Source organism: Thalassophryne amazonica, chromosome 10 (assembly GCF_902500255.1).
Source record: "Thalassophryne amazonica chromosome 10, fThaAma1.1, whole genome shotgun sequence".
In the NCBI taxonomy this organism is placed as follows: Eukaryota; Metazoa; Chordata; class Actinopteri; order Batrachoidiformes; family Batrachoididae; genus Thalassophryne; species Thalassophryne amazonica.
In genome coordinates, this window is record NC_047112.1 from 90,415,637 (window position 1) to 90,443,383 (window position 27,747).

At 43.8% G+C, this 27,747-nt stretch overlaps 1 long non-coding RNA gene across 1 annotated transcript; it reads right to left on the minus strand.

Moving 5' to 3' along the window:
• Positions 1 to 1,955: 1,955 nt before the first annotated feature.
• LOC117519575 lies at positions 1,956 to 19,879 on the minus strand. The gene is made up of 3 exons (XR_004563354.1): positions 19,835 to 19,879; positions 12,527 to 12,529; positions 1,956 to 1,967 (listed from the first exon to the last, which is right to left on the minus strand). It is a non-coding gene; the product is annotated as an uncharacterized LOC117519575 (long non-coding RNA).
• Positions 19,880 to 27,747: the final 7,868 nt, after the last annotated feature.

Below are 27,747 nucleotides of genomic sequence, written 5' to 3' on the forward strand. Positions count from 1 at the left end.
CCTCCCGGTGATTCCCAGACACTACCAGGGTTACAGGTAGTGTCTTGTGTGTGATTAAAGGGAGAAGGGTGCCATCTAGTGCCCGCACCTTCACTGGGGAAGAAAGCGACACTAGAGGGAGCCCTACCTCCCTTGCCCATCTGCTATCCAGCAGATTCCCTTCTGACCCCGTGTCCACCAGTGCTGGGGCTTGAAGGGTTAAATCCCCACTCAGGATTGTAACTGGGAGTCGTGTTGAAAGACGAGTATGACCCACGTGAAGGTTTTGACCCCCCCCTCAGCCCAGTTTCTAAGGGCGGGCGTTTGTGTTTTGGCCGTTTGGGGCAGTCTCTCTGCTGATGCTCCCTCGAGCCGCAGAGAAAGCACTCCCCGCGGACCAGCCTCCTCAATCTGTCATCTGATCTAATTTTGGCCCTGCTCGTTTCCCTAACAACGTCAGCAGGGGGAGCTGTAGCCACACGGAGTGCTGTGGCTGTGGAGCGTGGGGAAGCCGGCTCCCTTTCGGACCCGGGAGGAAGAGGGACGGCTTGTGCCTGACCGCGCCCTTCGCCTCGCTCCCGTCGGCGTTCTTCTAACCGATTGTCCAAACGTATAACCAAATCGATAAGCTCAGCCAAATCCCGCGGTTCCTCCTTAGCCACCAGGTGCTCCTTCAGGACCGACGACAGTCCGTTTATGAAGGCGGCGCGGAGCGCAGTCATATTCCAGCCGGATCTCGCAGCCGTGATGCGGAAGTCGACTGCATATTCGGCTGCGCTTGCGCGCCCCTGTCTCATTGACAGCAGCACGGTAGATGTGGTTTCGCCTCTGTTAGGGTGATCAAAAACAGTTCTGAGCTCCCTCACAAACCCAGTATAAGAGGCAAGGAGCCGTGAACTCTGTTCCCAAAGCTCTGTAGCCCAAGCGCGTGCCTCACCTCGAAGCAAATTAATCACGTAAGCCACCTTGCTGGCATCAGACGTGTACATCACGGGACGCTGTGCAAAGACGAGCGAACACTGCATAAGAAAGTCCGCGCACGTCTCCACACAACCTCCGTACGGCTCTGGGGGGCTTATGTATGCTTCAGGGGATGGTGGGGGGGGTCGTTGAATGACCAGTGGAACGTCTGTATTCGGCACGGGGTCGGCAGGAGGAGGAGCTGCAGCAGCGCCCTGAGCGCGCGCTTCCACCTGGGCGGTGAGAGCCTCCATCCTGCGATTGAGGATGATGTGCTGCTCGGTCATCAGGTCCATCCGAGCGGTAAAGGCGGTGAGGATGGAACCCACCAATCACGCCTCCAGCCGACGCCGATGCACCCTGCTCTTCCATTGGCTGTCCAACAGATGGTTGACGCCCCTCGGGATCCATGACGTTGGCCGAGATATCCTGTTGGGGAAAGTGTAGTGACACGGACCCACAACAGGGGGCGCAAATGAACGGTCAATAGATGAGCCAAAGGGTAACAATTTAATGTTGTGAATGTGCACAACGACTATACAGACAATCTCAGAATATGATAGCAGTCAATACACAAAGGTGACGTGTGGGCAGGCTCGAGGATAGAAGACGTCTGTCCTGAGAAGAGCCGGAACCACACGATTTCCACCGCCACCAAACCTGGTGAATACTGGAGCCGCCAAGTCCCGAATTCCCAGGTGATCACCGTCCCTGACTGTCGGATCTAGTACCGCTGGCGAGGAGCACAAACAGTGAGATGTGGGTGTGTGCACACCACTGATGCCAGTAACGCGTTACTCTAATCTGACCACTTTTTTTAGTAACGAGTAATCTAACGCGTTAATCTTTCCAAATCAGTAATCAGATTAAAGTTACTTCTCCAAGTCACTGTGCGTTACTATTATTTTTCATTGTGGGTCGACAGCAGCATTAAACTTGGTCCGTGGGCAGGAGGTCGGGGTTCGACTGAACTGCCCACTTTAAGCGAGCTGTGAGCTTTTCATCCGCGGTTTTTTGCAGCTGCTCGACTCGTCGTCTCCTCTTAAAGCGCGGTGATCAGCACACCTGCACTGAGCTTTACAAAGACATTTTTATACTTTTTTCCTCCTTTATTTAGAGCTGAGCTGAGCTGCTCCGTATCTGCATGTTAAAACAGCTGATCCTCCGCGACGCGTCAACAACTAACACTATTTTCCACTCAAATGCACCTAAACTCTCTTTCTGAGGACCACATGATGTGAAAACACAATAAAACTTTCTTACCTGTAAATCTGGTCACGTTTTCTGCATAAATAAATGTTATCCATTCTTTGTGCTCAAACGCCAAAGTAGGGGCGAATCCAGATGGAATGGGGGCGTGGGGGAGGGATGTGCCCCCCTCACAACACCCCTAGATTAAAGGTCCAGTTTTGAAGCCTTTTTTTTTACTACAACTACTAATACTACTTAAAATAATATTAATTTCGACAAGTAAAATATTTAGAGAGAATTTAAATGTTAAAAAAATGCTAGAATGAATTTAATAGTTACATTTATAAACAATGTAGGTTCGAAATTGCAAGTTTTACTGTTACAGTGCTGTCAACAGTTAAATATGAGGTCAAGAAAGAGGTCTTTATTTTACTTTTTATAAAACAAGTATTTATTTTCATTGAAGTCAAGAAAGGGTGACTATAAAGTAAGTTTTGGCAAAACAGGTATCATTGTCATGTTGAGGTGGCAGAGGGTTGTTGTCGACAGCTGGGGAAAGTAACTAAAAAAGTAACTAGTAATCTAACTTAGTTACTTTTACAATTGAGTAATCAGTAAAGTAACTAAGTTACTTTTTCAAGGAGTAATCAGTAATTGGATTACTTTTTCAAAGTAACTGTGGCAACACTGGTGCACACCCAGTAACAAAAACAGAAGGTGGGAAGTCACCTCCACCTCTAATCACACACTCGTGCAGCTCCTGTTAACCACTTATCTGGTTGGAGTGTGAAGCGAAGCCGTCGCTGATCACACCAAACGCCAATCCCACAGATAAGGAAACACTTACAGAAAAACAGCTGCAAAGAAGTTCAGACTATTAGTCAGTGTTGTCAGTTTAGCAGAGAATTACCTTCACAGGTAGATGATATCTCGGCAATGAGGTGGAGATGACGTCCGGTCTTTATGGAGTGAGATGATGTAGAGTAGATGGGTGACAGCTGTCAAGAGATAATGAGTGACAGCTGTCACCCCCGGTTGTGTCCGTGGCAGCAGCGCCCTCTCATGCCTGAAGCCCGCACTTCAGGCAGGGCGCCCTCTGGTGGTGGGCCAGCAGTACCTCCTCTTCTAGCGGCCCACACAACAGATTGTGTGCCTTTTGGTTGCTCCAATTTTTCTTCTGCATCACCACAGTGAGTCTGGTGTGGCTCCACATGCTGATCTGACATGTTTTACACCAGATGCAACTCCAGATGTACATGGAGACTGGAGAACATGTCCTCTTCAGCCAGAGACCTTCTGTTTGGGTGATAAGTAGACACTACTTGTTCCCCCCTTCTGCTGGGGAAGGTGTTAATATTCCAAGAAAAAAAATCCTCAGATTTTCCGAAATTAAAGTTAAAAAGTTGCAAGGAATTATTTGGTGATTCTCTTAGGTTAAAGCAGTAAATTTGCAAGGAAAAAAATCAAGAAAATAAACATTTTCTGATTATGAAGGCATAAATTTGCAAAAATAAAACAAATCAATAAATGGAGATTATGATTAAAAAGGTGACACCCTGCACGCCCTGAAAAGGAAAGATGAAGCTCAAACACGCTCCCATCTTAAGAACAAACAGGCTAAACCTCAGTTCAGATGTTTAATAAATCATATTTTTGGTGGCCAAGTAGTGGTTCTCATCACGGCTTTGCTTTGGTGTGGGCATTAAAAATTATGAACAGTTTAATTCCTCAGTAATTGTGGATAAACTGGACCCATTATCATGAACCTACTGAAACCTGCTGCAAATGCTAACACCACTAGCATCAAAAATTACATCACACCATAAATTTCCATACTGGTGCATACGCATCTTAGATGATCTGTTACAAGATTTAACCACACAACAAGTCATATTATTACAATTATTTGGAATAATATGATAAAAAAGATGTGCCTTCACAACAGTCGCAGCTTCTGATCAATCACAGCCACAATACACGAGCTGTCACTCAAAACAGCCACGCCCCTAATGTGTTAGGATAACTGGGCTTTGTTGCATAGTGAACATGACACTGGAAATGATGATGGAATAAATACATATTCAAATTATACCACTGGCTTTGATCGCATGTGCATTTTGACTGAAGACATTTCGTTTCTTCAACTTGTCTGAGTATTGTGTAACAGTACTTTCAGTGATGATGACAATAACTATTGTTTTCCAGCTAAAAATGACAGCACCCATGGGGCCAGTATTTACAGCCTTTTACAAACATTTCATTCACTGACTAATATAATACGACCACTGCATTTATAATTTATTTTTCATCTTCTGCATTATGTATTCTAACCGATGCATATTTCTAGTAGTATACAAGAAAATAAGGCTTCTAAAGTGGTGGGAGATTTTCTTCAAGAAACCACATCATTTCACACCACGAGTGCCGCTGCATACAGATAGAAATGAACACACCACTGAACAGCCTTTGATGCAAACCCTCCTTGTATACATGAGACATGTCACAGGTGGGAAGGCAGGGACACTCATCAACTTACTTGTTCAGGTGGGGAGTGAAAGCACATCTGCAATCGGCTTTACCTCCCCTACATGGGACCATTACTTTTTGCATGGATGTTGCGCTGATCTCCATGTGGCCCCGTCCACATGGGGATGTGTTTGGACCTTATCCACAAAAGTTTTGTATTATTGTGGCATTTCGTCCACATGGAGCCAGAATTTTCAGTGGCTGAAAACGTTACTGTGTGAAAACGGGTCCCAGAGTGGATAAATCTGGAAATTTCTGGATTTGTGTCTTTGTGTGGACTGGCAACACAGAACTTTTCTGAAACGATGAAGTCACAGCCCCACCTCTCTAACCTCAGCTGCTCATAATGAATGACGTGGTTGTTGTTGTTAACCGGGAAATTGAACTTTTTATATTTGTCTTGGTGGATCCTTGATGGGGTTTATTTTTGTCACATGCAAAATGAATAGATGAATGCTGGGACCATTGTGTTGTGGGGGTGGTTATGGTTAGGGTTGGGGGAAGAAGTAGGGTTAGTAACAGTGAGTTAAAAAAAAAACCGTCACAAAAATTTGACTCATTTCATGATGGGAACACGAAAAAAAAACATGAGACTGGGCTGGACAGTGCATGTCAGAGCACAAACCAAGCATGAAGTCAAAGGAATTGTCTGTAGATCTCAGACACAGGACTGTTGTGATTCACAAATCTGGGGAAGGTTACAAAAACATTTCAACTGCTTTGAAGGTCCCAATGAGCACGGAGGCCTCCATCATCCATAAATGGAAGAAGTTCAGATCCACAAGGACTCTTCCTACAGCTGGCCATCCATCTAAATTGATTGGAAGCCACTCCTTAGTAGAAGGCACATGCCAGCCCACCTGGAGTTTGCCAAAAGGCACCTGAAGGACTCTCAGACCATGAGAAACAAAATTCTCTGGTCTGATGAGACAAAGATTGAACTCTTTGGCATGAATGCCAGGCGTCATGTTTGGAGGAAACCAGGCACCATCCCTACAGTCAAGCATGGTGGTGGCAGCATCATGCTGTGGGGAGGTTTTTCAGTGCTCCAGAGTGCTCTTGACCTCAGACTGGTTCGATGGTTCATCTGCCAGCAGGAAAATGACTCTAAGCATACAGCCAAGGTATGAAAGGAGTGGCTTCAGGACAACTCTGTGAATGTCCTTTAGTGGCCCAGCCAGAGCCCAGACTTGAATCCAATTGAACATCTCTGGAGAGATCTGAAAATGGCTGTACCCCGACACTCCCCATCCAACCTGATGGAGCTTGAGAGTTGCTGCAAAGAGGAATGGACAAAACCACCCAAGATAGATGCACCTAGCTTGTGCATCATATTCAAGAAGACTTGAGGCTGTAATAGGTACATCAGCAAAGTATTGAGCAAAGGGTTTGAATTCCGTAAAACTCGCATATAATGGATTCAGGTGGACCAGTGAATTTTGTCCATTATTGAAATCTGCTATATGTATAAAATGGACAAAGTCTGTTATACGCATGTAACCGATTAGTTACAGCCAGGAAGTGCCAAACGACTGAATCCCTAGCACCAATTAGGGTTATGTACTTCCTTGATTAAGTGCCTGACATTGAATAGGGCCTGCCTCATTTAATGGCCGGATCAAAACTAATTCCATTATTCCAAAGGAGAGGATTCCCAGCCACACAGAGGGCTCTGATCTAAAGCAGTTGTTTTTGGTTCGCCACACCCAAGGATACGTGTGAAACTTAACACCATATTACAGTGCAGGCAACAAGCAGAATTTTAATAATCACCGGCGTTGAATAAATGCCTGCCTCGTTTAGGCACTAGGTCCGAGCACGGTTTGAAAAAAAATAAATGACCCAGCTTTTAATCAAGGTAATACGGAACCCACTTTCCTCAAATCGGCTAGTGTCAGTGTTGAACTTCATTTTGTATCTGTTTTGACTGGGCACACCCAGACTGCTCTGTCCGGTATATGCGAGGGATTTTTAATGGAAATACATTGCGATGGGGCGGGGCGTTTTGGCCGATGTGAGTGAAAATCCATTATACAAAATCCGGTATATACGGTGTTTATTACATGAAAAACTATACATCATCTTTGGGAAATTTGCTTGTGTCTGGTGAGTACGTGTATCCGGGTTTATTAGGTGAAGGTTTAGGCAAGTTTTACTGTACTTATGTACATGTCATTTCTGAGTTTTTTAATTTTATTAAATTTACAAAATGAAAATAAAAAAATCTTTGTTTATGTTGTCATTATGGGGTGTTGTGAGTAGAATTTTGAGGGAAAAAATTAATTTACTCTATTTGGAATAAGGCTGTAACTTAATAAATTGTGGAAAACATGAAGCACTGTGAATACATTCGGGATGTACTGTACTGACACTCCTGAAAGTTTGGTGCTTTTATCACAAAAATACACAATTATTTTTCCTAACCACTAAACTACTCAGTTGGCTTATATAGTTAACACTTCCCTCTGGAATAATTATGGCTACATAACAACTCTTAATTTTCAAATTTATGATGAAGTACGTGCATATCTGGCATGAGTTAATAAGTGGAAATTAGATGTACTACTTATAAGTCACTCAAACAGAGGATAATTATCTGTATAATGCTGCCACTCACATACTAACCTGTTTTAACCCACTCCAAAATGTTTGTATGCATGGGTCACAGTTTGAGTACATGTGCAAACATTCTGTCATCTGATTTTATCAATCACATGCATATGCTTTAATATTTGCATGCATCTTTTAGGTCACACTCCATGGTTATATATGAGGCCCCTGTTGATTTGACTTTCCTAGTTGTTGATCTAATCCAGGACCTAGTTTGCAGTAGGTGCTATAAGGCCTGACTGCCATTCATAAAGAGACGTGGAGCTTCTGCCTTGATTGTTGTAGGTTGACTGAGGATTGTGGGGAAAACACCGTGCAGCTTGAGTGTTTTGGTTAGTGGTGGCGGGATGTGATTGGCCATGACACTGATATTTGTTGGGAACATGATGGGTCAGTTGTTATGATAACTATGAAAGTATGAAGCAAAAACATAATGTGTCATTGAGTGACAGTGACAGCAAGGCTGCTGTAGGTCACAAGGTCAGACAGGCAAGAGCACAAACTGCTAATCGAGTGCTGTTACTGTCTAGCCAGGAAAGTGCTGAATGGATAATGCACATAAAAATGAGGTGGGAAAAGCCCAGAAAGAGGTCACTGGGACAAGCAGAGGTTTCAACAGACCTCACACAAAGATGGTAATAGAGGTATAAAACAGTCAATGAGTATTTGCTTTTTATGGTGATACGGTGGTTAGAAGTTAATGCTGTTCCCTCGCAGCAAGAAGGTTTTGGGATTGCTTCCTGACTGGTCCTTTCTGTGGAGTTCACATGTTCTCCCCATGTCTTCATGAATTCCTGCTGAGTCCTCTGGGTTCCTCCCTTTTCCAAAGACATGCAGCTTAGGTGAATTGGTGATTCGAAATACACTCAACAAAAATATAAACGCAACACTTTTGGTTTTGCTCCCATTTTGTATGAGATGAACTCAAAGAACTAAAACTTTTTCCACATACACAATATCACCATTTCCCTCAAATATTGTTCACAAACCAGTCTAAATCTGTGATAGTGAGCACTTCTCCTTAGCTGAGATAATTCATCCCACCTCACAGGTGTGCTATATCAAGATGCTGATTAGACACCATGATTAGTGCACAGGTGTGCCTTAGACTGCCCACAATAAAAGGCCACTCTGAAAGGTGCAGTTTTGTTTTATTGGGGGGGGGGGATACCAGTAGTATCTGGTGTGACCACCATTTGCCTCATGCAGTGCAACACATCTCCTTCGCATAGAGTTGATCAGGTTGTCAATTGTGGCCTGTGGAATGTTGGTCCACTCTTCTTCAATGGCTGTGCGAAGTTGCTGGATATTGGCAGGAACTGGTACACGCTGTCGTATACGCCGGTCCAGAGCATCCCAAACATGCTCAATGGGTGACATGTCTGGTGAGTATGCCGGCCATGCAAGAACTGGGACATTTTCAGCTTCCAAGAATTGTGTACAGATCCTTGCAACATGGGGCCGTGCATTATCCTGCTGCAACATGAGGTGATGTTCTTGGATGTATGGCACAACAATGGGCCTCAGGATCTCGTCACGGTATCTCTGTGCATTCAAAATGCCATCAATAAAATGCACCTGTGTTCTTCGTCCATAACAGACGCCTGCCCATACCATAACCCCACCGCCACCATGGGCCACTCGATCCACAACATTGACATCAGAAAACCGCTCACCCACACGACGCCACACATGCTGTCTGCCATCTGCCCTGGACAGTGTGAACCGGGATTCATCCGTGAAGAGAACACCTCTCCAACGTGCCAAACTCCAGCGAATGTGAGCATTTGCCCACTCAAGTCGGTTACGACGACGAACTGGAGTCAGGTCGAGACCCCGATGAGGACGACGAGCATGCAGATGAGCTTCCCTGAGACGGTTTCTGACAGTTTGTGCAGAAATTCTTTGGTTATGCAAACCGATTGTTTCAGCAGCTGTCCGAGTGGCTGGTCTCAGACGATCTTGGAGGTGAACATGCTGGATGTGGAGGTCCTGGGCTGGTGTGGTTACACGTGGTCTGCGGTTGTGAGGTTGGTTGGATGTACTGCCAAATTCTCTGAAACGCCTTTGGAGACGGCTTATGGTAGAGAAATGAACATTCAATACACGAGCAACAGCTCTGGTTGACATTCCTGCTGTCAGCATGCCAACTGCACGCTCCCTCAGATCTTGCGACATCTGTGGCATTGTGCTGTGTGATAAAACTGCACCTTTCAGAGTGGCCTTTTATTGTGGACAGTCTAAGGCACACCTGTGCACTAATCAAGGTGTCTAATCAGCATATGGCACACCTGTGAGGTGGGATGGATTATCTCAGCAAAGGAGAAGTGCTCACTATCACAGATTTAGACTGGTTTGTGAACAATATTTGAGGGAAATGGTGATATTGTGTATGTGGAAAAAGTTTTAGATCTTTGAGTTCATCTCATACAAAATGGGAGCAAAACCAAAAGTGTTGCATTTATATTTTTGTTGAGTATAATTACAATTCAACAATTAAATTTAAAAAACCCACATTCCTACTGTCTTGTCTTATTTAACAAAACCACTGACATGGGACCAAAAGAGAGTTTAAACCTGTTACTGCGGTGCTTGATCGCTCAATAGCGCCTCCCAGAAGGTAGCAGAGTGTATTCACTGTGCAGTGGATGGGAGGCTTCTCTGGTTATGGCTTTGGCTTGTGCCAGGACAGAGGTTTCAAAATTGTCTGGACAGAAGGAAACTCCTTCTGTCCTATGATTTTCATTACGTTTTTTACAAGCTGTCCTATTTTGGTTTTACCCTGCACTGTGAGTGAGCCAAACCAGGCCACTATTCCATACCTAATGAAGCTCTCCAGCACCGCATTATAAAAACAAACCATGATTCGGGTGCTCACACCAAACAATCTCAGTCTTCTGAGGAAGTGGAGTCTTTGGGAAAATTTCTTACATAAGAAATCCACATGCACATTCCACTTCAGAAGATTATCCACGTAGACGCCCAGATATTTCACTGACTCCACCTGTTCTATCTTCCTGTCTCCGATGATTACTGGATCATGGGACAGGAGTCTTTTTGGATCAAATACCATTTCTTTGGTTTTAACCCCATTTAGAGTCAAGTGGTGCTCCTCACACCAAGACTGAAAGGAGTCGATTTCATTAAAATAAACTGACAGACTTTCACCAACTGAAAGTAAGCTCACAATAATTGTGTCGTCTGAGAATTTCAAGATTTTATTACTTGGATTTATGCTCCTACAGCCATTGGTGTATAGGGTGAAAAGAATGGGAGAGCTTACAGCCCCTTGAGGCACTCCTGTACTGCAGGATTGTGCTTTAGACAAGGAGTTGTTTACTCTAACTTGCTGTGACCTATTAGTTAAAAAAAGAGTAAAACCACCTAACAAGGGAGGAGCTAACATTAAGATCTCTCAGTTTTTGGACTAAAAGATGAGGGCGAACTGTGTCAAAGGCCGACGAAAAATCAGTGAATAACACACATGCGTAACAGTCAGCATTCTCTAAATGCTTGTAAATCATGTGTGACATACACACAATGGCATCTGTAGTGCCAAGTCCCTGCTTATATGCAAATTGCATCGGGTCAAGAGACTTGGACACTTCCAACTTCAGTCCATTGACCATTACCTTCTCAAAGCATTTCATAACAATGCTGGTTAAAGCCACGGGCCTGTAATCTTTATTAGTCGCCGGAAATTTTTGGTATGGGTATAATGGTCGACCGCTTCCAGCATAGAGGAACAGAACAACTCAAAGGTGACATTTGGAAAATAGGGCACCATGCCTCTGAAAATTCCTGTGCACAGTTTTTCAGTAAAAAAGCTGACAGGTCGTCCGGTCCTGCAGCTTTGGTAGAAGACACTTTACTAAAAATGGCTTGGATACATTGCTGATCAATATCAGAGCTACTCATTTCGGATGCATGCCCCAAGTCAGCTACTGGTTCACACTCAACATCATTCTCCCTGTTAAATCTCAAGAAAAAATCATTTAAGTTGTTGGCAAAATCTTCATCATTCCTTGTAATTAATTGCTGTTTGTTTCATGCCCGTCATCCTTTTCATAGAGTCCCAGAGTTTTTTGTTGTCCAAAGACTTAAGCCCATGTTCTAAGCTGTCCCGTTCCTTTTTCCGTGCATTGGCCAGCACAACATTAAGTTCCTTCTGGGCCTGGGCTACTGCAGCTCTGTCATTGTCTCTAAAAGCCATTCGCTTTTTGTTGATACTGGCTTTCACCTCCTTGGTTATATGACTCTTATTGTTTGGGAAAACCACAATATCTTTTTCTGGCACCACAATATCCACACAAAAATGTATATAATCCGTAATAGTCTCTGTGGCTTCATTCAACTCCAGGCTGTGGAAGATGCTCCAGTCCATACAGGAGAAACACCCTCTCAAAGTTTCCACACTGTCCTCTGACCACTGTAACACAGTCTTGTGTAGTGGCTTAGAGGACTTGAGCACAGTTTTATATGTGGGCATCAAGTGGACAGTGGCATGATCTGAATTTGCCAGGGGTGGGAGTGCTTTAGCTCTAAATGCACTCTTGATGTTGCCAAAACATTTATCCAGGATGTTATCCTTTCGTGTTTTACATTTAATATACTGGTGGAAGCCAGGGAGCGCTCGCTCAAGGCGACAATGGTTTAAGTCCCCCAGTATGAAGACAGCAGCCCCTGGAGTGCGTTGCAGCTGACTGTGCACACATTCTGCCAAGCAACTGGCAGCTTTATTTGCGTTACCATTCGGTGGAACATATGCTGCAATAATTATGACATTTCCAATTTCGCACAGTAACTCCAAGTCTGGGTCACACATTTGCACTCTAGTTGAGTACTGTTTGCACCACGTCTCCTTAACATAGATGCAAATCCCACCGCCTCTGCTCTTCCCTGATCACAGGGTTCTATCTGCACGCACACACGAGAACCCCTCAATGTAAATTAAACTGTCCGGTATATCTTCCCGAAACCACGACTCAGTTAAAACCATAAGCAGGACTCCCTGTACGCGTGACTATAACGACAGTTGAGGCAAAGTTCATCCATTTTACTGGGCAGAGATCGAACATTACTCAGAATCATGGACGGGAGCGGCGGTTTATTACCTCTTTTCCGAAGCCGTTGCCGGACACCTCCACGTTTGCCCCGTTTCCTCCGTGTTCTTGTACTGATGATCAGGTACTCTCTCCTCACCTCCTCCGGTAACCCGCTCGGGAGCACGTTGCCACTGGATTGTAGCAACAACAAAAACTCCCTCGAGTAAGCAAAATTAAGTCCATTGCGTGTTGTTGATAAGGATCCACCTTGAAGGTTGTTGCAAACTGATTCACTTACTGCCCAAAACAGCAGCAACAGCACGATAGGGACATGCCACATAGTGCCCGGTGTACTATTATTAGCCTAGCCGCTAAACAAGTCCAAGAGTTCCTGGATCTTCACCAATCTGTGATCTTCACCGATCCGTTCAAAGTTGGTTGTGCAGAATATACTGACCGTTGTCCGTATCACCTTTCGCCACATCCACACAGAGCAGTACAAAGTATTTAAAAGTTAAAAGACAAACACGGGAGCCCAAGTCGCCACAGTGCAGCGCCCCTTCAAGGGACAAGTGGCGTTCAGCCAAATGAGACTGAGTAGTAACATGGGTAATTGTGACAGTAGAGAAGAAAAAAGAAGACATGCAAACTCCAGCCGTATTATTTAAACCTGCAGCAAACCGATGTTTGGGTCCAGTGACCGTTAACCTGGAAGTCCTATCAGCTGTTTGAAAGTGTTGGTGTTAGCAGATCACAAATTTAAAATGTCTAATTCCCACAGACTCAAATAAATTTACTCTGCAGATCACGACGAGGGTTGTCAAAAAAAGTCAATGATCAGATGCTAAAACTTAGTTTCTGATTAGATATTAATTTATAACAGAATCAATACCAACATTGCTGATTTTTCTTTGTCCAGGTGTCACACACACACACACACACACACACACACACACACACACACACACACACACACACACACACACACACACATACACACACACACACACACACACACACACACACACACACACACACACCTAAGGCCCCATAAAAACAAAAAAACATTAGCTTATCATCCTTGACGTCAGAAAAAAAGTGATGAGGGAGGGTGGATTTTTATTTTAATTTATTAAAAACAGAGAACAAACAATACAGTAAATTTTGATGTTTGGAAATGAAACTTCCCCTTGGAATGAATTAACTGATTAATAATAACTAATAGAACTATGACAAAACCAGCCTCACAGTTCTGCCATTTGATTAAAAGCCACAAAAATAGGGATGTTATCCAACTACTCCTTTAAGAGGTAGGCCGGCGGCCGAAAGTAATGAGAAGAAGAAGCAGGCGAGGAAAAACTCAGCTTGCAACAGTTGTACTTAGCGTCCAAGCTACCTCCATTATCCAGCACACCACAAGTATACTGGCTGTAAATATCTCTCATCGCCGCCTCAAGGGAACGCTCACCCCCATACCTTGGCTTCAGTTTCTTGGTCTTATCGGCAATCTGTATCACGATAAATGGCATCGTCCTTGTGTGTTTGGTTGTCAGTGACAACAAGCGGCAAGTTCCGGGCCCGGCTCGGTAAACTTTGCCCCACCCAATTCACCAAAATAAATAAATGACTAGATAAAAACTGATGTGGGCAGAGGCAATACAGAGTCATGGAGCCGCCAGTTGGTGCTACAACACACGAGTGACTCTAAGTTGACACGCTTCCAGCTTCATCTCGACTTTTGGCAGGAGAGGTCAGGTGGGCTAGTTCCTTTTGCCATGAGGCTGTTGGCAATCCCAACAACAAGTACTCCTTCTGAGTGTAGTTTTATTGTTGCTGTGAGACTGATTGAGGAGAGGTGCTCCACCCTCAATCCAGAAAAGGTGGATGGACTTTTGTTCCTACATAGCAACATTTAAGGTTCCTGCACTCATTATGCAAGAACGTGTTAGATGTAAGTTGAATTTGATGATTCTAATAGTCAGCCCTAATTAGTTTCTAAGCAGTGTTTATTTGCAAATGGACAAATGTTCAAGTGTGCTGAAGAGTGGGAAAGTAGACCAATATGGCTGTTGTATTTTTATTTAATATTTGCATCATATGCACTTTTTTTCTTTTTCCAAAACTCAAGTACAGTTAGTATGTGAATGGTGAAGATAATGAGATAATTGAGGACATTTCTCTTGCTAGTCCCATTTTTTTTTTTTTTTTTAGCAATTTAAAACCTAAGCAATGTCACCGTTTGAAGGAAACGATTGCTCAATAAATTGGTAAAATGCAACTTTTTATGTTATATTTGGGTTTATTCAACTTGAATATGTTCTGATTCTAATACATTCTTAACAAAGATATGAAGAGTTTTGTCTCCTTTGTTGATCAGAACCAACTTAAAGTACATTCTTCATGGCAATCACCATCTAATACCTCAGACTAACAAAAACCATGGTCCTGGTCCTGGTCATGGTCCTTCGAGCTAGCTGGATTCAAGACACATTTGGCAAATCCAACTCAAATCCAACTCAACGTGCCTCCAAGAGGTGAGCTGAGCTGAACAGAACGTAATCTGTCTTAAATCTGAATAGCATCGTTCAGATTCAGAAAAAAACCTGATCCAGCTTAAGCCAAAGTTAGCCCGAATCCAACTTGAGGCTGATTGCCAACCCCAATCTGAACGGGGCCATAGTCTCCCCCTGATAACTGTTGCCTAAAGTGCTGGCACTTAAAATGTCATAGTAGAGCGTTGTAAGGCCACATGCTGTAACTGTGATACCATAAGAACTTTCTCTACCAGCACCTTCTTCACCTTCTTCAACATTAGCAATATCGTATAGCTGGACTTGTCTGTACATCCTATGCTGCTGAAGCACATAGTCAAATTTATTTAACTTTATTTATTTAACTGTCCCACAGCGTAACACTCTGGCCTGCAGTATATCACCAACCAATTTATCAAACTGTGATACAAACTCAAAAATGTCTAATTTTTCTTCACCGGTTTCAATCAAAATGTAACTGCTTCTCCCCTGTCTCAAGTTCTTTTCACTTTTGGTTGATTTTCCACTCTCCTCTATATAACAGTTGCACATGGTGACAGTTTCATCTTCTCTCATCTTCCTATACTTTACCTTTAGCCCTACTTCCATCCTGTTCCCTTCACTCTCTACACAGGTGCCAGAAAAAAGGGTCTGACATGTTTGTCAGATGTGTCACTCATTGCCTCCATCTCCAGCCCAACAGGGACAAATAACCACATCTGTATTTCTTTTCCCTGCATTATTGTTGGTTGGGAACCTGCTTGGGTAAACATAGCATCTTGAAATCTGACCCAGTGCCAGGTAAACAACAACAGACTGAGGGCTGCAAGAGCAACTGCATGATCGTACTTCCTTCTGCTCTGATATCAGTTTGAGCAGAATAGACAAGACAAAGTCAAACAAATTTGATTTCTATACTGACTTATTCCAATTAAGGGTCATAGGGAGCTTGAGCCTATCCCAGCAGTCACTGGGCAAGAAGCAGGGTACATTCTGGACAGGCTGCCAGTCTATCACAACGCCAGATACAGACAGACAATCACATTGTTATCTGCGATCTACACTCAACAAAAATATAAACGCAACACTTTTGGTTTTGCTCCCATTTTGTATGAGATGAACTCAAAGATCTAAAACTTTTTCCACATACACAATATCACCATTTCCCTCAAATATTGTTCACAAACCAGTCTAAATCTGTGATAGTGAGCACTTCTCCTTTTCTGAGATAATCCATCCCACCTCACAGGTGTGCCATATCAAGATGCTGATTAGACACCATGATTAGTGCACAGGTGTGCCTTAGACTGCCCACAATAAAAGGCCACTCTGAAAGGTGCAGTTTTATCACACAGCACAATGCCACAGATGTCGCAAGATTTGAGGGAGTGTGCAATTGGCATGCTGACAGCAGGAATGTCAACCAGAGCTGTTGCTCATTTTGTTTTATTGGGGGGGGATACCAGTCAGTATCTGGTGTGACCACCATTTGCCTCATGCAGTGCAACACATCTCCTTCGCATAGAGTTGATCAGGTTGTCAATTGTGGCCTGTGGAATGTTGGTCCACTCCTCTTCAATGGCTGTGCGAAGTTGCTGGATATTGGCAGGAACTGGTACACGCTGTCGTATACGCCAGTCCAGAGCATCCCAAACATGCTCAATGGGTGACATGTCCGGTGAGTATGCCGGCCATGCAAGAACTGGGGCATTTTCAGCTTCCAAGAATTGTGTACAGATCCTTGCAACATGGGGCCGTGCATTATCCTGCTGCAACATGAGGTGATGTTCTTGGATGTATGGCACAACAATGGGCCTCAGGATCTCGTCACGGTATCTCTGTGCATTCAAAATGCCATCAATAAAATGCACCTGTGTTCTTCGTCCATAACAGATGCCTGCCAATACCATAACCCCACTGCCACCATGGGCCACTCGATCCACAACGACATCAGAAAACCGCTCACCCACACGACGCTACACACGCTGTCTGCCATCTTTCCTGGACAGTGTGAACCGGGATTCATCCATGAAGAGAACACCTTTCCAACGTGCCAAACGCCAGCGAATGTGAGCATTTGCCCACTCAAGTCGGTTACGACGACAAACTGGAGTCAGGTCGAGACCCCGATGAGGACGACGAGCATGCAGATGAGCTTCCCTGAGACGGTTTCTGACAGTTTGTGCAGAAATTCTTTGGTTATGCAAACCGATTGTTTCAGCAGCTGTCCGAGTGGCTGGTCTCAGACGATCTTGGAGGTAAACATACTGGATGTGGAGGTCCTGGGTTGGTGTGGTTACATGTGGTCTGCGGTTGTGAGGCTGGTTGGATGTACTGCCAAATTCTCTGAAACGCCTTTGGAGACGGCTTATGGTAGAGAAATGAACATTCAATACACGAGCAACAGCTCTGGTTGACATTCCTGCTGTCAGCATGCCAATTGCACGCTCCCTCAAATCTTGCGCATCTGTGGCATTGTGCTGTGTGATAAAACTGCACCTTTCAGAGTGGCCTTTTATTGTGGGCAGTCTAAGGCACACCTGTGCACTAATCATGGTGTCTAATCAGCATCTTGATATGGCACACCTGTGAGGTGGGATGGATTATCTCAGCAAAGGAGAAGTGCTCACTATCACAGATTTAGACTGGTTTGTGAACAATATTTGAGGGAAATGGTGATATTGTGTATGTGGAAAAAGTTTTAGATCTTTGAGTTCATCTCATACAAAATGGGAGCAACACCAAAAGTGTTGCGTTTATATTTTTGTTGAGTGTATGTTATTTATGGGGCACGTGCAATATACTGAAGTCACTTTATTTGCAAAGGCACTTTACTTGGGATTGTGCAATATCATGACATGGTCATATTCCTTTTGTTGAAATTGTGCAGACCAGCTGACTGCTGTAATGTTGTCTGTGTGTTCGGATGATAAATGTTGTGAATGTTGTTTATGTGTTAAACAACACTGTGAGCCCAAGACAAATTTCCCCTGTGGGGACAATAAAGTGTAACCTAACCTGACCTAATCTAATAAGTTGATGCCGACCACACAGGGTCGCGTAACTAGTTAGCATGCCGGAGTCTCATTCGTTAGCGGAATTTACCAGACAAATCGCTCCACCTACTAAGAATGGTGAGAATAAACACTGACAGGAACCAGTTAGAGTGCTTTAATTGAGAAAGTGGCGTCAACTCAGAACATGGCACCATTTTGGTTCCAACTGTGCTGAACTACTGAATGAACCTTTTATGTTTTCAACATTTTTTAAAATCATTTAACCACATACAGCAACATATCCAGGTTCAGGTGCTATCAAATAGATATAAAAATAGTTAAGCTATCAAATTTACATAAATGTACCATTTATGATGATTTATTTAATTAATTACAAGCCTGATTTATGCAGCTGCACAGCTGTAGCGCCATGTCATGCAATGACGTGCGTTACAGTTTTATGGTTCTCCGTCGCTGGATTATGTTTTATTTTGGACTAATTTGACCCTCAACAAGCTTTTCTTTCTACAATCATCACCTCCAATTGAAAGGTAAGCTGAACTTTTTCTTCTTTTACCAACTTCGTGCTGTAAATGTGCAAACTTTTCTGATCCATTTGTAATCAGCGTGCGCACTACATAAACTGTTATAATATGATGGCAGACGAAGCAGTGAGTGAAAGCAGAAAAGTGTCAAATCACAGCCTTTGTGTCTGATTTAACAGGTGCACGTCAAGCTGCAGGTCCAAATCTAAGCACAGTGTGAAAAAAAAATGGTCGGACTTTTAATCACAGAAATGACTCTGGTCCCACTTTCCTCAAATCGATGAGTGTCAGAGCTGAACTTTAATTTGTACCTCTATTACTGTGCACGTCTTGACTGCTTGGGGTTTTTAATGGAAATACACTGTGATCAGATGCGACACTTTATCCGATGTGAGCGAAAAATATGTTATACAAAATCTGTTATATCTCGTATATGGTGTTTATTACATGGAAAACAATACGAAAACATTGGGACTTTTTTTGTTCGGTGACTGTGAATATCTGGTTTATACGATGATGGTTTAGGTGAGTTTTACATGGGACCGAATAATAAATTTACCTCTCAAAACTTTGGCAATGATGTCGGCTTCCATCCCACACAGCTGACTTTATTTTCCCAAATGTTTCTTTTGTTTGGATCTGAAGGGAATCTGTACATCTTGAAGCCCTTATTGTGTCTTTGTGCCTCCAAATGCACAGCAACCCGGCATTTTCAGCGAATAAATCAATGAAATAGCTAGATTTATATGCAGACAGATTAACAGTGAACACTATTTTTAACCCAAGATGGCACCATGAGTCACATGGTCACGAGTCACTGGCTCTAGAGTGCCTTAAGAGCCAGTGAGAGCAAAAGAGCGATCAGTCTGTTCATCCTTTCTGTGTCCGGGTCAGGTGAGGTTTCCGTGTTGATCCGTTAATCCGCAGGCTCTTGGTGGTGCCCTTCCATCTCCACCCGTCTTCGAGGACGCTGCCCGGCCGGTCCTGGGAATAACACCGCAGGATCGCTAGTTGTCATCGCTTATGGTCAGAACTACGATGGTATCTGATCGTCTTCGAATCACCGAGTTACGTTCCTGATTAATAAAAACATTCTTCGTCCAATAATTTCTTCTCTAGCCCCCGGCCGTCCTTCTTAATCATGACCCCCGTTAAGAGAAGAATACCCACAAAATAGAACCGCAGTCCTATTCCATTATTCCTAGCTGGGATATCCAGGTGACCCACTTTAAACACTGTAATTTACAAAATAAACACTTCAGACCACATTATAATGGATACAATCCACCCAAGTCATTGTATTTTCTTTGGAGGTTCATAATCGCTTCGTTATTACACCTGATTCTTTGTTATAGATACTGAGAGTTGTCACTGTATTCCTTTGTTCTGTTTTGCTCTAATAAAGTCGTAAAAAACGCTTTGGACCTCGCGGGACACTCAGTTAAGAGCACCGAGGTCCAACTACGAGCTTTTTAAATGCAGCAACTTTAAGATACACTACTGGATCTGGAATTGCTGCAAAATACAGACAAACAGAGAGAAACTACTTGGATTTAAGTGGCGCTGCTCACAGGTGTTGGCTGTGTTTGGGTCAGATGACCTCTCACCTCTCCCACAATGCAATGCGTCACCTGAGAGTGTGAGATGGCTTATTCTGAAAAGACAGATTTATTTTGTCTTCAGTCCTTCTGTCTGTGGTGCTGTCCACGCCCCCTCCTGGTACATCTGTTGAACTGCAGGTATCCTGTTCATGTCATCACATGATGTTAATTTCAGGTACATTTGAAAATACTAATGGAGTCTTTATACAGCAAGTTCCATTTATGCAGAGCATGAATGTGTTATCATTCAAATTCTCTGAAAAATGCCACCCCCCCCAAAAAAAATCTGCCATGGTATGTAAAATTTTTGTGCACAACTGTATGTACATCTGGATGCTGAAACCAGGATTCAGCATTAGATTGTAATGAATTTTCATTGAAGATTGTGACCCACTTCAGATGAACTTTACACTCAGTTGTGTTTATGACCAATTTCTAAGTTTGATGGGTTGAAGAAGGTCAGCAAACACAGTACGGTCCTGGACCCACAAGGTACTTTAACAGATGACACACTGAAAATTTGTAGTACAATATTTCCCCAATAACCCAGCTTTCTAGTACATTTGAAGCAACATTAACTTTTTTAACACAAGTTTACAGTTCACTCCTGTAACATAGATCATACCTTTTTTCAGCAGTTCACTCAAAAAATAAGAAAGTGTCACTGTGTCTTCTTGGGAGAAATCCCACTTTCATTCCTCACTCTAAAATTTAGAGTATCTGATTGGCTCCTCTTGCACTGTGAACATGGACAATAATCAGCTCACTTGTGTGCTGTGAAAAGCAAACTGTCAGATTTTCACATCACTGTTAAGGAGCATCCAAGCAGAGAGAATGTGGACGCTGGAAGTCTTTTTCTGAACACCTGCTGACTTTCTTCTCGATCAGTCCACAGTACAGTCTGTGGAGGTGCACAGACTGTTTTTCCTGGTTCTCTCCCTCAGCCCCAACCAGTCCCAGCAGAAGACTGCCCCTCCCTGAGCCTGGTTCTGCTGGAGGTTTCTTCCTGTTAAAAGGGAGTTTTTTCTTCCCACTGTCGCCAAGTGCTTGCTCACAGGGGGTCGTTTTGACCGTTGGGGTTTTTCCGTAATTATTGTATGGCTTTGCCTTACAATATAAAGCGCCTTGGGGCAACTGTTTGTTGTGATTGGCGCTATATAAATAAAACTGATTTGATTTGATTTGATTTGACCCAATATGCAGTGACTAAATCAGAACATCAGCTCGTCCCTCCTGAAGAGATCCGTCTGGTCCAAACAGAGGATCATTGTGTTGTGACTGAATGTTTGGTGTCTGGTGACAAACCCTGACGCCACCAGCTGACATCATTCCCTGTAGAAACCACACAACTGTTATGTGATTGAGGAAGACTTACACTGGATGATGATGGTGTTCTGCATCACAACACAGCCGTGAGAACTCAACTTGCATTTTGCACCTCCAGTTATACGTCATGATGAAGCAATTTTGATGATTTTCTTAAAAAAGAAAAAAGCTTGAAAGTTGAACTACACTGTGGCAGAAGGCACATTGGAACTGTGAGCCCACATTTGATCTGATTTGTTGAAAGAAAATCCTTCTCTGCTCCTCTCCACTATGGAGCTGAGGCAAAAAATACAAACTTGCACTGTGCACAGTTTTTCCAGTTGCAGCAACAGAAGCCCAGAACTTCTTCAGGATTGTCTGGGTGTCTTGGTGGCTTTCCTCACTCATCTCCTTCCTGCACAGTCAGTTTTTGTAAACTACCTACTTAACACAGAATTACCACACAGTACCAAACTGTATTTCTTAATGACTGATGGAAATGAAGTTCAAGATACACTCAGTGACTTAGAAAGGTTTTTGTATCCATCCCCACTTGTCTGAAGAAAAGTGGCTGTCAAATAAAGATTTATTTTTTGTGATTATTTATGCAATCCATCATTTTGGCTTTGATATTTTAATTTCATTTATGTCATGTTGTAGAGATGAGTTTTCACTGACTTTAAATGACATTCTTTCAGAATTTTTTACAGACAGAAGCCTGATTATTATTTGTTTTAAACTGATGTCATTCTAACATTCCACACATGTAACCAGGAATTCTGTTAAATTGTAGACGTCTGTGTGTGTGTCAGGATGGCACCTGGCACAAAGATGATCAAACTGTTGTGTGTTGGGGGTTTTGGCTGGACATTTTGGTGTTGTTTTCTTTTCTTTGCTCTCCAGCTGGTATGCAAACTGTTTTTTTGTCTGTGGAGACGGTGCTGGCAGAAGAGTCCTTCACCCTCATCAGCATTATTACCTGCACCTGTGGATGATGCTCACGTGTAAACTTAAAGACTTTCAGCTGAAGCAGATAATGAGATGGCGTTCTGCATTTAAGCCATGAGTGGTTCAAGCAGAATTGCCGGGAACTCGACCTTGTGACGTTCGTTTGTGAGACGCTGAGGACCGCGCCTGGGTTTGACACATCGTGCCTGTGAAGGAGGACGGGTGAGGGACACATGCTGTCAGCATACATCAGAGGTGATGATTGTCTGAATAAGTGTTAACAGTAATTTGGTATTTTGTTACGCAGTATATTTGAACATTGATGAGAATTGTGCAGTTTGCTTCTCACTGCCGTGGCGTACGGAATGATGATCCTCCACCTGTTGTGAGAAGCTGCTCATTTACATAAAACTTAAATTCAGACCTGAATGTGTTGCTGATAGTGTGTGCCTTTGAAGGATATTTGTTGTAGCTGTTGACTTACCTCACCTTTGCATCCTTCACAGAGTCAGTTTGTCGTGTCCACCTGGGGGGTGTTCGGCGGTGAGTCTGAGTCCAGAAGCGTCGGGCTTCGATCCATTTGGGCGCTGGAGAGCGCGCCGTCCTTCACCTCGCCAGATAACCGCACATTTATGTTGTACACAGTTATTGCACAGAAGGAAAATAAATTTGTTTTGTTTTTGGAACCGCTTTCTGGTTATTTTAGCGCTGTGTTCGGTCAGACGTTGGTCCGCTCCTCAACTCGCGTCTGCACATAACAGTAGTTCCTGGCCATTCCAAAATGGACCCAGCGGCAGAAGCGGTTCCGTTTGCTGAAAGAGTTCAAGAATACTTGGAGAAGATATGGGAGCAGGTTGGTTACGCTGAGCGTATCTCAGAAAACCTCTGCACCTGGGGGGGTTGTCAGGGGCGTTTTTTTTAGATTTGGTTGATTCCCGGTTCCACTCCAGCCCCGGTGGGCCTTTGACCGTTCGTCATTGGTGTTACCGGGGTGTGGTGCAGCGGGAACGTACCTCAGTCGGAGTGGTGGGCCGATCTGTGCCGTTTGCCATTTCGGTAGTTCCACCCCTCCCGATGGGCTGGTGGTATGGTCGGTTTGGGGCACCGGACGTATTTCCGGTTTTCCGCTGCGCTTAGGGGATGGAACTGGGTTACTTTTGCCTGTTTCCTTCCCCAGCTTGGTAGTTTTGTGTCGTTCGCCAAAATTGAGCTGACGATAGGCTCTGGGAGTGATCTGGGGTCTTTCGGTGTGTTGGGGAGGTTTGGGGGTAACAGGGTTTGCCGGTTGTTTTATTTGCCCCCGGGGTGGTTTAATGAAGTCCGCCAGGGGTTGGATTTTGTGTTTTTTGTTTCCTTCCAGGATCCACCTCCAGGGTTGATGGGACGGTCCTCTGGGGGGGAATTGGCTTGTGGGGCCGACTAGCCAAGTGTGGCTGGGTCTGGGGTTCCTGGATTGTGGGGAGGGTGCCTCCTGGGGTTGATGGTACGGTCCTCTGGGGGGCGCTGTTGCTCCATGAATACCTGGGGACCTCTGTGGGATTCCGGCTTTGGCTGTAACTCCTGGAACTGGCGGTAAAGGTCTTCTGGGGGGTGTTGGGCTCTGCAAGTCGTTCTGGGGGGGTTGTTTGTTATTTTTCTTTGTGAATTTATGTTGGTATTGTGTTGTTGGGGCTATGTTGGGTTTTTGGATTTGGGTGTTTTTCTTTTCTTCCCGGGGTTGGATGGGACGGTCCCCTGGGGAGGGTTTGGGTGGGTTTTGTGTTTTTTCTTGTATGTTGGGTTGTATATGGGACTTTTTGGGGTTTTTTGTTGATGCCAGCCGGCCTTTCAGCCGCGGTGCCCTGTCCTGCTGTCTGCGGTGGACCTTGGGAGCGTTACGCCGTCTGCTTCCTGACGAGGACCCCGGAGGGAGGTGCTGTTCTCGGGCCTGGTCTGTTCGGTCGCCAGGAGGCTTCCCGTTGATGGGGGGGTACTGTTGTGTGTTGGGGTTTTGGCTGGACATTTTGGTGGTGTTTTCTTTTCTTTGCTCTCCAGGTGGTATGCAAACTGTTTTTTTGTCTGTGGAGACAGTGCTGGCAAAAGAGTCCTTCACCCTCATCAGCATTATTACCTGCACCTGTGGATGATGCTCACGTGCAAACTTAGACTTTCAGCTGAAGCAGATAATGAGATGGCGTTCTGCATTTAAGCCATGAGTGGTTCAACCAGAATTGCCGGGAACTCAATCTTGTGACGTTCGTTTGTGAGACGCTGAGGACCGCGCCTGAGTTTGACACATCGTGCCTGTGAAGGAGGACGGGTGAGGGACACATGCTGTCAGCACACATCAGAGGTGATGATTGTCTGAATAAGTTTTAACAGTAATTTGGTATTTTGTTACGCAGTATATTTGAACATTGATGAGAATTGTGCAGCTCGCTTCTCACTGCCGTGGCGTACGGAATGATGATCCTCCACCTGTTGTGAGAAGCTGCTCATTTACATAAAGCTTAAATTCAGACCTGAATGTGTTGCTGATAGTGTGTGCCTTTGAAGGATATTTGTTGTAGCTGTTGACTTACCTCACCTTTGCATCCTTCACAGAGTCAGTTTGTCGTGTCCACCTGGGGGCTGTTCGGTGAGTCTGGGTCCAGAAGCGTCGGGCTTCGATCCATTTGGGCGCTGGAGAGCGCGCCGTCCTTCACCTCGCCAGATAACCGCACATTTATGTTGTACACAGTTATTGCACAGAAGGAAAATAAATTTGTTTTGTTTTTGGAACTGCTTTCTGGTTATTTTAGCGCTGGGTTCAGTCAGACGCTGGTCTGCTCCTCAACTCGCGTCTGCACATAACACAAACTCTGCATACTGTGTTTGTGACGGTGTCTGTTGAAGCCTAAATCTATGTTCTTTAAGCCCTGGTCAAAGGTCAATGTGACATTTTGTTAAAAAAAAAAAAGATTTACACTCTGTCTCACAGTGTTAAAGTGTCTGATCAGCTCTCAGGCTCAGATTAAAGTTACTGTGTATTAGTTTACATTTACACTCTGTCTCAGTGTTAAAGTGTCTGATCAGCTCTCTGAGCCTCAGATTAAAGTTACTGTGTGTTAGTTTACATTTACACTCTGTCTCACAGTGTTAAAGTGTTTGATCAGCTCACTGAGGCTCAGATTAAAGATACTGTGTGTAGATTTTTGAGCACAGCAGCAGACACTACATCCATCATATAGGAATTTGTTTTTAACATTATTTATGACTAATATGGAAAATGGACTGCATTTACACTCAACAAAAATATAAACGCAACACTTTTGGTTTTGCTCCCATTTTGTATGAGATGAACTCAAAGATCTAAAACTTTTTCCACATACACAATATCACCATTTCCCGCAAATATTGTTCACAAACCAGTCTAAATCTGTGATAGTGAGCACTTCTCCTTTGCTGAGATAATCCATCCCACCTCACAGGTGTGCCATATCAAGATGCTGATTAGACACCATGATTAGTGCACAGGTGTGCCTTAGACTGCCCACAATAAAAGGCCACTCTGAAAGGTGCAGTTTTGTTTTACTGGGGGGGATACCAGTCAGTATCTGGTGTGACCACCATTTGCCTCATGCAGTGCAACACATCTCCTTCGCATAGAGTTGATCAGGTTGTCAATTGTGGCCTGTGGAATGTTGGTCCACTCCTCTTCAATGGCTGTGCGAAGTTGCTGGATATTGGCAGGAACTGGTACACGCTGTCGTATACGCCAGTCCAGAGCATCCCAAACATGCTCAATGGGTGACATGTCTGGTGAGTATGCCGGCCATGCAAGAAATGGGACATTTTCAGCTGCCAAATTCTCTGAAACGCCTTTGGAGACGGCTTATGGTAGAGAAATGAACATTCAATACACGAGCAACAGCTCTGGTTGACATTCCTGCTGTCAGCATGCCAATTGCACGCTCCCTCAAATCTTGCGACATCTGTGGCATTGTGCTGTGTGATAAAACTGCACCTTTCAGAGTGGCCTTATATTGTGGGCAGTCTAAGGCACACCTGTGCACTAATCATGGTGTCTAATCAGCATCTTGATATGGCACACCTGTGAGGTGGGATGGATTATCTCAGCAAAGGAGAAGTGCTCACTATCACAGATTTAGACTGGTTTGTGAACAATATTTGAGGGAAATGGTGATATTGTGTATGTGGAAAAAGTTTTAGATCTTTGAGTTCATCTCATACAAAATGGGAGCAAAACCAAAAGTGTTGCATTTATATTTTTGTTGAGTGTATATAGCGCGTTTCCATCTGCATCAGAAGCTCAAAGCACTTTTACAATGATGCCTCACATTCACCCATACGCACTCACACACCAATGTCAGCGTGCTGCCATGCAAGGGGGGTCACGATGCACCGGGAGCAACGAGCGATTAAGAACCTTACCCAAGGGCCCTTAATGATTTTCTGGTCTGGGTGGGTTTTGAACCACGGATCCTCTGGTCTGAAGCCCAACGCTTAACTGGAAGACCATCACCTCCCAAATGACATATAACAATATATACTGTATGTTGATATGTAACAAATTGCATTAAATGTAAAAAAATAATGATGAAATATGAAGTGTGCATCATATCTGTATTATAATACCCAAGTTTCATCTGTGTGCGTGCACGTGTACGACTTTGATCACAGAAAAACCGCAGAAAGCTGACATTTGCCGTTTGGTATGCTTATGTATTTTGGGTCAAGGATGGATGTCGGTCTAATTGTATCTGACGGGAACCTTATGGATTTAAAATATCAGGGAAAAAAAAACACAAACCTTCAGCAATTCAACAAGTGTATTTTGTCAGGTCATGACAACATTCAGTATTTCAGATGTGTGAAACACTGTGTTAACTGAAATGATAATCAGAAATAATGTAATAATGTGTGTTTTATCAAAAAGACTACAATGACTCAGCTGAAATGAGACTAAAATACATTCAGTTCTCTAACAGAATAAAAATATATGTGCATCACTAAATATGACTAAAACTAAGAAGAACAAAAGATTAAATTCAAAACAGGTGACGAAATTAACATTGAAGGTGACAAAGTTTAGTCCACTAGCGTGGTGCTGAGATGAAAGAATGAATATACAGGATGTGTGAAAGTGAAAAAGCAGGGACAGAGTTCCAACACACAGCTGTGGATGAAGGACGAGACATGAAATTTTGACAGAAGTGACTCATTGTGTGGAACCGTAGCAGGAATACGACACAGCGGCTTTGATTTTTTCCTCCTCCATCATGTCGTCAGTCAGTTTCTGAAAAAGAACACATGAATGTTCACTTCATAACAAACAAATATTCAACTTCTAATTCAAACAAATATGCAGTGGTGCAGGAAAAAAAAGGTGCGGTGGGACTGGGTTTGGTTCCGTACTGGTTCAAAGGGTCCGAGCGGTTCCAGGATTTTTTCAGCTTCGCTGTTTGCACTGAAACACACAAAGACAAAGAAATAATTTATGACCGGGAGGCTTCATGGTTATTTAACAC